Raw genomic sequence first — 7,629 nt, 5'->3', positions numbered from 1 at the left:
CCCAAGCCTAATCCTCCGTATGCATTTTATTCTTCAGCAAATAGTCAATAATGTTACTTTTTATGGCAGAAATTGGAAACCAGGGTACCAACTGACTCTTTGCTTTTTTCCTGGGGCCAGTTACCCATCACATCCTGTTGATTATGCCTTCTTGATGTTTTCTGTGTAGCTCTCCCCTCTCCCAATGACGCTCTGTTTGAGTCAGCCTTCTTGCCTCCTTCAGTCCACTCTTGACACCACAGCCACATGATGCCTCCATAATGCAGGTCTCATAACATCGCCCCTTTGCTTCCTACTTACTCTCAAAATAAAATCTAAAGCCCTTGTTACGTTACACAAGGCTCTACACATCTGGACTTCTATTTAACAATCCTCTTTTTGTCTCTCACTATCCACTTCCTCCATCTGAGCTACCTGCAGTTCTGGGAGCGCTTTCAGGCCTTCATGCCACTTGCAATGCTGTTTCACTTTCCTACTAATCTCTAGTTTCTGGGGACTGCATTAGAACGCCCTTCCTTTGAGAGTCCTCCTAGAGGCCAATTTCTCTTCCCATCTTTACCAAGACTGGGTTAGGTACCCTTCTACTCCTTCCTATAACATCCTGTCATTACGTGGTCCACAATGACTAATGTGAACCTTGAAACTGTGGGCAAAACACTTCACTGTATCATCCCAGCACAAAGTACAGTGCCTGGTACAATGTATGTATTCAATAAACACTTATATGGAATTGAATGGACAGACGAGTGCTGCCCTAGTATAGAGTTCTGAACTCTGTATTTGACATGGAGTCTAAGTAATGCACAATAAAAAACAATGAGTAGTGGACAGAATGCCAGCCATTCTCTGAATTAAGCCTATCTACATGTGTGATATCTTTGACCTTCAGTTTTCTCATCTATTAACTGGGAAATACCCACTCTGGGTTTACAATGGCTAAGGCACTATTTGTAGTATGGAATATGGAAGGTATACTCTAATATTTTAGGTTCTTGACTTGCTTCACTTTTTACAACATCTCAGCTTAACTCTTCATGTTCTAGAATTCAATAAGCCCTCTTCATTCTTCCCCCCACAGAGCTGTTTCCTTCCTGTGCATGAGACCATTTTCCCACAACTCATCTACACGGCCACCTTCCTCTTTTCTTTGATTTCTTCCAAGAGCTGATTCCTGTGCCCCGCTGCTGAAGCAGACACCACTAATGGTTTTTGCAGAAGCTGTGGCGTCAGAGGCCTGCATTGGATCCATAAGCCGCTGCACATCCTTGTGAGCAGAGCATAGGCTCAAATTCCCGGGTGGGAAATGATAAATATAATTGCTGAAGTGGATGCCATTAATGGTTTTTGCAGAAATTGTGCCGTCAGGTTCTTCATCACATGGACACTTGAGATCCCAGTAGCATCTGGGGTGATAAATTCTGATGTGATGAAAGTTCTTAGACAAATCTTCCTTATTAAAACCCAGTCTTGTGTGAGCACCAGATGGGGACAAAGCAAAAGCTAGACAAGCAAGTCTTCTCTCACTTGAAGAAAGAAGGAGGAGGAGGAGAAAAGAAAAGGCTGATATGGGTCTGTAGATCAACAATATCGATTAACTAATTAAATCTGGAAATATTTACTAAGTATCTTCTATGTTCTGGGCACTGTGGATGGGCTAGGGAGTGAGGAATATTTAGCACAGGGCTTGACACCATGGATTCTAGATCATGTCTATTTAGAATGCAAGTCTAGACTCCATGATTAGCCACTTGGGTGACCTCAATTTGTTGACTCCTAATTTTGTTCTCTGTAAGTAGCAAGTAGTGACAGTATTTTTCTGATCTTGGTTGTAAGAAATAGATGAATTATCCCTCAGTAAGGCTACTTATACCTGTGCTTGCCACAGACTATACTTTAATATGTTAGTCAATATTAATGTCAGTCCACAGAGAATGAAAGGGTGCTCTTCTGGGGCTTAGAGACCAGGACCAGTTCCCTGGAGGAATGATCTCTAAACAGAAGTTGGGTAAGTGAAGCCTAGAACAATGGAGGAAAGAGCTGTTTAAAGAGCAGGAACTACATGAATAAGTGCTGAGTGCAATGGCAATGATTCAAGGTGGAAGACTGCAGAGTTGCTTGTACGTATCTGTGTGCTCATGTGTGTGTGCATGTATGTGTTAGTAGTAGAAGAACCATAGGAGGTGAGAAAGGTTAGCATGCGTGCCATGGTTTTCAATTGCTCCTTCGGTTCTCCTCTCTGCCCTTCTCTTTGTCCTATGGTTCACTGCTGTGGTCTACTTGGTGTCTCCCTTTCTTGATGACTGCCAGGTATATGTAGCCATTGGAGATTCCTGGAAAGTCAGGAGAGGGAAAAAGGTGGTGAAAGTTGTCAGGAGGAAAACTAGGGGAGTTGTCCTGTGGGTCTCACTGAGCCCTAGCTCCTTACAGCCAGCTTCTTATGCAGCAGGCTTTCCAGCATGACAAGAAAAGACTCCCAGGCCAGGAAACAGCAAAGCCCCGTCAATCTTCTCCTGACCCCCACATATATCTAAGACACACCTGACATTTTTCTCCACATCCATGATCAGACTTGGGGAACAAGGAGTAGCAAATCCACTCTCCTCTCTGAAACCCTTTCTTTGCCTTAAAACCCACCTAGCATCAAAAGGCTTAGAATTCAAATGTTCACTTCTCTGCTCTGGTTTCCTTGTTTATGTTTGTTGGGGCCATCACCTTCATGACCTAGCCTTTTAATGGAAGTGTGTCCACTCCATGCCATGATGTGGCTCTGGAGTAGACCACATCCACAGGAAAACTTGGCTTTAGTGATTACTTAAGCTAAATGCTTCCCCTTAATCTATTTACAGTCTGTTCCTTTATGCCATGAAGCTTGGCCTTGAAGGATGTATTACATGCTACACTATCCCTCATAAGTTACTGTCATTTAACTTAATTATTCTTTCTTTCTTCTCTCCTCTCTCTCCCTCTCTCTTCTCTCTCTCTCTCTCTCTCTCTCTCTCTCTCTCTCTCTCTCTCTCTCTCTCTCTCTCTGAGACACAGTCTCACTATCTCACTATGTAGCCAAGGCTGACTAGGAACTCACCAGGGAGATCAGTATGACCTCAACTTTACATAGATCCACCTGTCTTTGACTCCCAGGTGTAAGTCACCACTTGGGGCTTGGTTAATATTGAATCTTACACAATGATTCTGAAGGGACCTCTCTATTGAACCCACAGAACCCATAGAACTATTGATAGAGCCTTTTATTCTTTTTGTGTTTTATGGAATCAAACACTGCATCTGGGATTCCTCCTAGTGAAGCTGAGGTAGAAAGAGTTGCCTCAATCCTAATGTCATCTTCCAGGTTTGTATGTCAACTATTGTGGTTCCCAGTGCCTCTTCAATCTGCGCCTGCAAAGAGGTGATATAGACATCTACTATAGCTGTTCCTGAGACCAGCCCTAAAAGGTTCTCACCTGTGTTGCTAGTCACTCAGGATGTCTAGCAACACTTTCTGTAGGTCTAAGTGCTGCTGACAAGGCTTGGTCTAAGGCTTGGTCTCTGGAGGTCCTATAATCTCCCTACTCACTCAGTAGGAAGTGCTCAGGTAGAGATCACAGAAACAGGAACATTCTTGATCCTTGTTTGTATACTCCATGTCATACAATTCTCTTGGTTGTACAGCAAGGTGCATGAACTATGAGCTGAAGTCATTTTGGGGGTAGCAGTATAGCAAGATAGGGTGGTTTTTACAGTTCCTTTAGAACCCTCTAATTCTTTCCCTATAGGGGCCTTTTTGTCCTGTCTGGCCTTTAGAAGCACTATATGCCTGCTATGCAGAAGCCCCAGATTCCAGGTATTCTACCTTGTTTCTTATCACTACATCTAGACATTATGGAACTTTCTAGACACTGGAAATCCTGTCTTTGCCCATGACCTGTTTCTCCCAATTCTGTTAGTGTTACTTTACTGAAAGCATTGGTTATTAGAGTTAGTTCTTGCAACATGTGACCTGAGGATCAAAGTGACCAGAGTCACTTCCATGAACTGTTATATTTGTTTAATTATACAAAGATGAGTTGCATTTGTTTAACTATGTAAAAATGTGTTTCATTTGTTTTTGTCGTGGAATATTTATTAAACGATGTGTTGTATTTGTTTAATTATGTGAAGATGTGTTGCTGTTTTACCATGCTTGCATTCTTTTCATTAGATTGGTCTAATAAAAAGCTGAACAGCCAAGAGGGAGGGAGAAGGTATAGGTGGGACATGCAGGCAGGGAGAGTAAGGAGGAGGAGGAATTTAGACTCTGAGGAGAAAAGGAAGAAAGAAAAAGAGATACCAGGAAGACACCGGGGTCAGACAGACAGACACAGAGGAAGCAGGAAATTAGGACATACAGAATGAAAGATAAAAAGTCCCAAGACAAAATTTTCATAGATGAATAGAAAACAGGTTAAATTAAGTTAAGAGAGCTAGTGAGACAAGCCTAAGTTAAGGTCGAGCATTTGTAATTAATAATAAATCTCTGTATCTTCATTTGGGAGCTGGTTGGTGGCCCAAAGAAATTTCCAACTAGAATGCACCCCATCCCAGGACACATTTTGTGCACAAACACTCTCACTCACTGAGATTTTGGGTGTGAAATTTTAGCCAACAAAATCCAACTGTGTATTAAAAGACCAAGTGGGGCTTATGGCAAGTATGTGAAACAGATTTAATATTTGAAGATCAATCACTGTAACCCACCACATCAACATGATAAAAGAAAACATATATGATCCCATTAATTGATAAGAATATCTTGATAAAGTTTATCAACCATTCTTGATACAAAAATCTCTCAGTGTTTCAAGAACAGGGGTTTCTATTTTGAAAAACTTTAGCAAAGCAAACAAAGGAGAAAGTCTTCAGGATCCAGGATGAGACAACGGATTCTTAGACTCCATGTTAAAAGCATGACCCATCAGAGGAGAATTTGCTGTATGGAACTTTGTCAAAAAAAGAAAAATTACACGTAGAACATCTTATGAAGAGGATGAAAAGATAAGCTACAAACAAGGAGGAAGTATCTGTAGTCCTGACAAATGGCCAATACCTGAAACATAGTAGAACCTCTGGAAAGTGGGGTGCAAAGGGCATAACTCAGTGACAAAGTGCTTGCCTAGCAAATCTGAGGCCTATCGATTACTCCCCAGCACAGGGCATGGGGAGGGGTCTAAAAATGTAAGGGGATTAAGTGATCAGTTAGAAATTTGGCAAGAGCTGGGTGGTGGTGACACATACCTTTAATCCCAGCACTGGGGAGACAGAGACAGGCAGATCTCTGTGAGTTCAAGGCCAGCCTGGTCTACAGAGTAAGTTCCAGGACAGGCTCCAAAACTACACAAAGAAACCCTGTCTCAAAAGAAAAAAAAAAAAAACCCAAGTGCCTAAAAAGGCACTTGACTGGGGTCGATACACAAGTGACAAATGAACAAATGTGAAGACATTCATCACTGTTAGTCATTGGGAAATAACAGTTAAATCCAATGAGGTATTAATGTGCATTTTTTTTTTGGCATGGCTGAGATGCAAATACTGAGAACACCAAGTACTGACAGGAATGCCGATAAACCTATATCTGTGCTCACTGTGTGTAGAAATGTGAACTACTGCAACCACTCTGGAGATTAGTGTGCTAGTGCCGTATAACCCAGCAGCTCTGCTCTGAGACATTCTTACTCCAGAGGGATGAAAATTTTTGCTCAGCCCAAATACATTCATAAGTGTTTTCAGTAGCTTTATCCATAAAAATCCGGAAGTGAAAATAGAGCAGTTGTACTCCTCAGGATGAATAGTCAGATTATTGTATATCTGTAACGTATGACATCACTCAGCAACAGAAATGGAACAAACTACTGGTATGCATAACTTTATTGAAGCTTCAGATAATTGCACTGAGTATAAAAAGGCAACCCAAAAGGTTATAAAATATATTATTTCATTTATAAGACCTTTTTGGGTTTGGTTTGGTTTGGTTTGGTTTTTTTAGACAAGGTCCTCACTATGTAGCCTTCCTTGTCTGGCTGGGAACCCATTAGTAGGCAAGGCTGGACTTGACCTCAGAAATTTGCCTGTGAGTGCTGGGATTCAAGTGGTGTACCACCAGCCTGTCTTATAGAACATTCTTGAAATGACATTTAGAAAAAACGTAAAACTGTGTAGCTAGGCCTTGAGGACCGGAATGGGGCAAAGGAAGATAAGCACAGGGTCACATGAGAAATCATCACGTGATGGAGATGTTTCATTCTGTGGGTGATGTCAGTGTCCTGATCTTGCTAGTGTGTTGTAGTTTTGCAGGGTATTACTATTAGGGAGAATTGGGTAAATGGAATCTGAACTCTTCCTCTCCATTATTTATTATAACTACAGTAGAATCAAAAATTATTTCAAAGTCAAAAAGTTTGATAAAAAATATGCACATTACTATCAAACAATTGTTCAGTATTGGCAATATTTTATCAATGTTACCCATGAGTTAGTTTAAATTACCTGACATGCCTTTAATAAACTAATGGCTAATCTAGAGAGCTGTTCAATGGTGGAAAGTGCTGTAAAATTCTGTCTTCTGGACGTGACTTGACCATTGATTCATGAACTCAGAGCAGCTATGGCTACATGTACAAGACCTAGGAAGGATGGGGGCCTGTTAACACATCATCATGGGTGGGAAGGGTCTCATGAGGCTCCACCTCTCCTCAAGGAGTTATTAACAGTTAAGGGTCGAAGTCAGTCATTTTCTACAATGCTGTAACCACTACTTACTCCAGTAAATAACCCACTACCTGTTCTCATGCAAGCATCTCTGATTAAACTATGTGGTCACAAAACAAAGACAGGACATGAAAATAGGAGGGAAAAGAAGGGGTTTGTGAAAAGAAGAGGACTGAAGGAAGTGGGAGAGAGAAGAAAGAGAACTGGGGTGAAAATGACCAAAATACATTATATACATGTATAAAATAAAGAATTGCATAAAATAGTTAAAATAGATAAATGTGTAGGCATGTACCTGTTATGCTGGTTCTTGGAAAGTGGAGATAGGTGGATTGGGAGTTCAAGGTTATCCTCAACTGTAGAGATTGTTTGAGGCCAATCTGAGCTACATAAAAGCCTGCCTAAAACAAAACAAACCATCAACAACGAAACTATCTTACATCCCTGTCCCCACCACGACATGTAGAATTTACATACTCCTATTCTGCAAGTTTGGTGAAATAGCTAGAAACGCCTATTTCTAGAAACCATCCAGACAGTCTAGTGACATAAGCCACTGCTTTGGTGGCTTGACATTTTTTTTCTGGCCATTGTAGATAACCACATGAAGGACATCAGAAGCCTCTGGTCCTAGCTATTCAAAGATCCTCTGGGGAAAATCGGACACTTTCCCTATGGGATAAAACACAACCTTCTTCTCCCTGCATGTAAAACACCTTCAGCTCTTGTCACCACTCTAGGCTACACCAGATGGCCCATTAAGTTTTCCTGGAGGTAAATTCATTGCAGCCACAGTCTTTGGGTCAGAAGGAAGACCTCTGGGAAAGTGCAAATAAGCAGACTTTACAAAGAAAAAACACCATGGCCAAAACAACTTGAAGAGGAAAAAGT

The 7,629-nt window shown here is 41.3% G+C and overlaps 1 long non-coding RNA gene across 1 annotated transcript; it reads right to left on the bottom strand.

The window, feature by feature from the left end:
• LOC118238390 lies at nucleotides 1–7,144 on the bottom strand. The gene is made up of 2 exons (XR_004768524.1): nucleotides 7,034–7,144; nucleotides 1–2,330 (listed from the first exon to the last, which is right to left on the bottom strand). It is a non-coding gene; the product is annotated as an uncharacterized LOC118238390 (long non-coding RNA).
• Nucleotides 7,145–7,629: the final 485 nt, after the last annotated feature.

Source organism: Cricetulus griseus, chromosome 2, assembly GCF_003668045.3.
Source record: "Cricetulus griseus strain 17A/GY chromosome 2, alternate assembly CriGri-PICRH-1.0, whole genome shotgun sequence".
NCBI classification, from domain to species: domain Eukaryota; kingdom Metazoa; phylum Chordata; class Mammalia; order Rodentia; family Cricetidae; genus Cricetulus; species Cricetulus griseus.
This window is presented reverse-complemented; position numbering and strand designations above follow the sequence as displayed.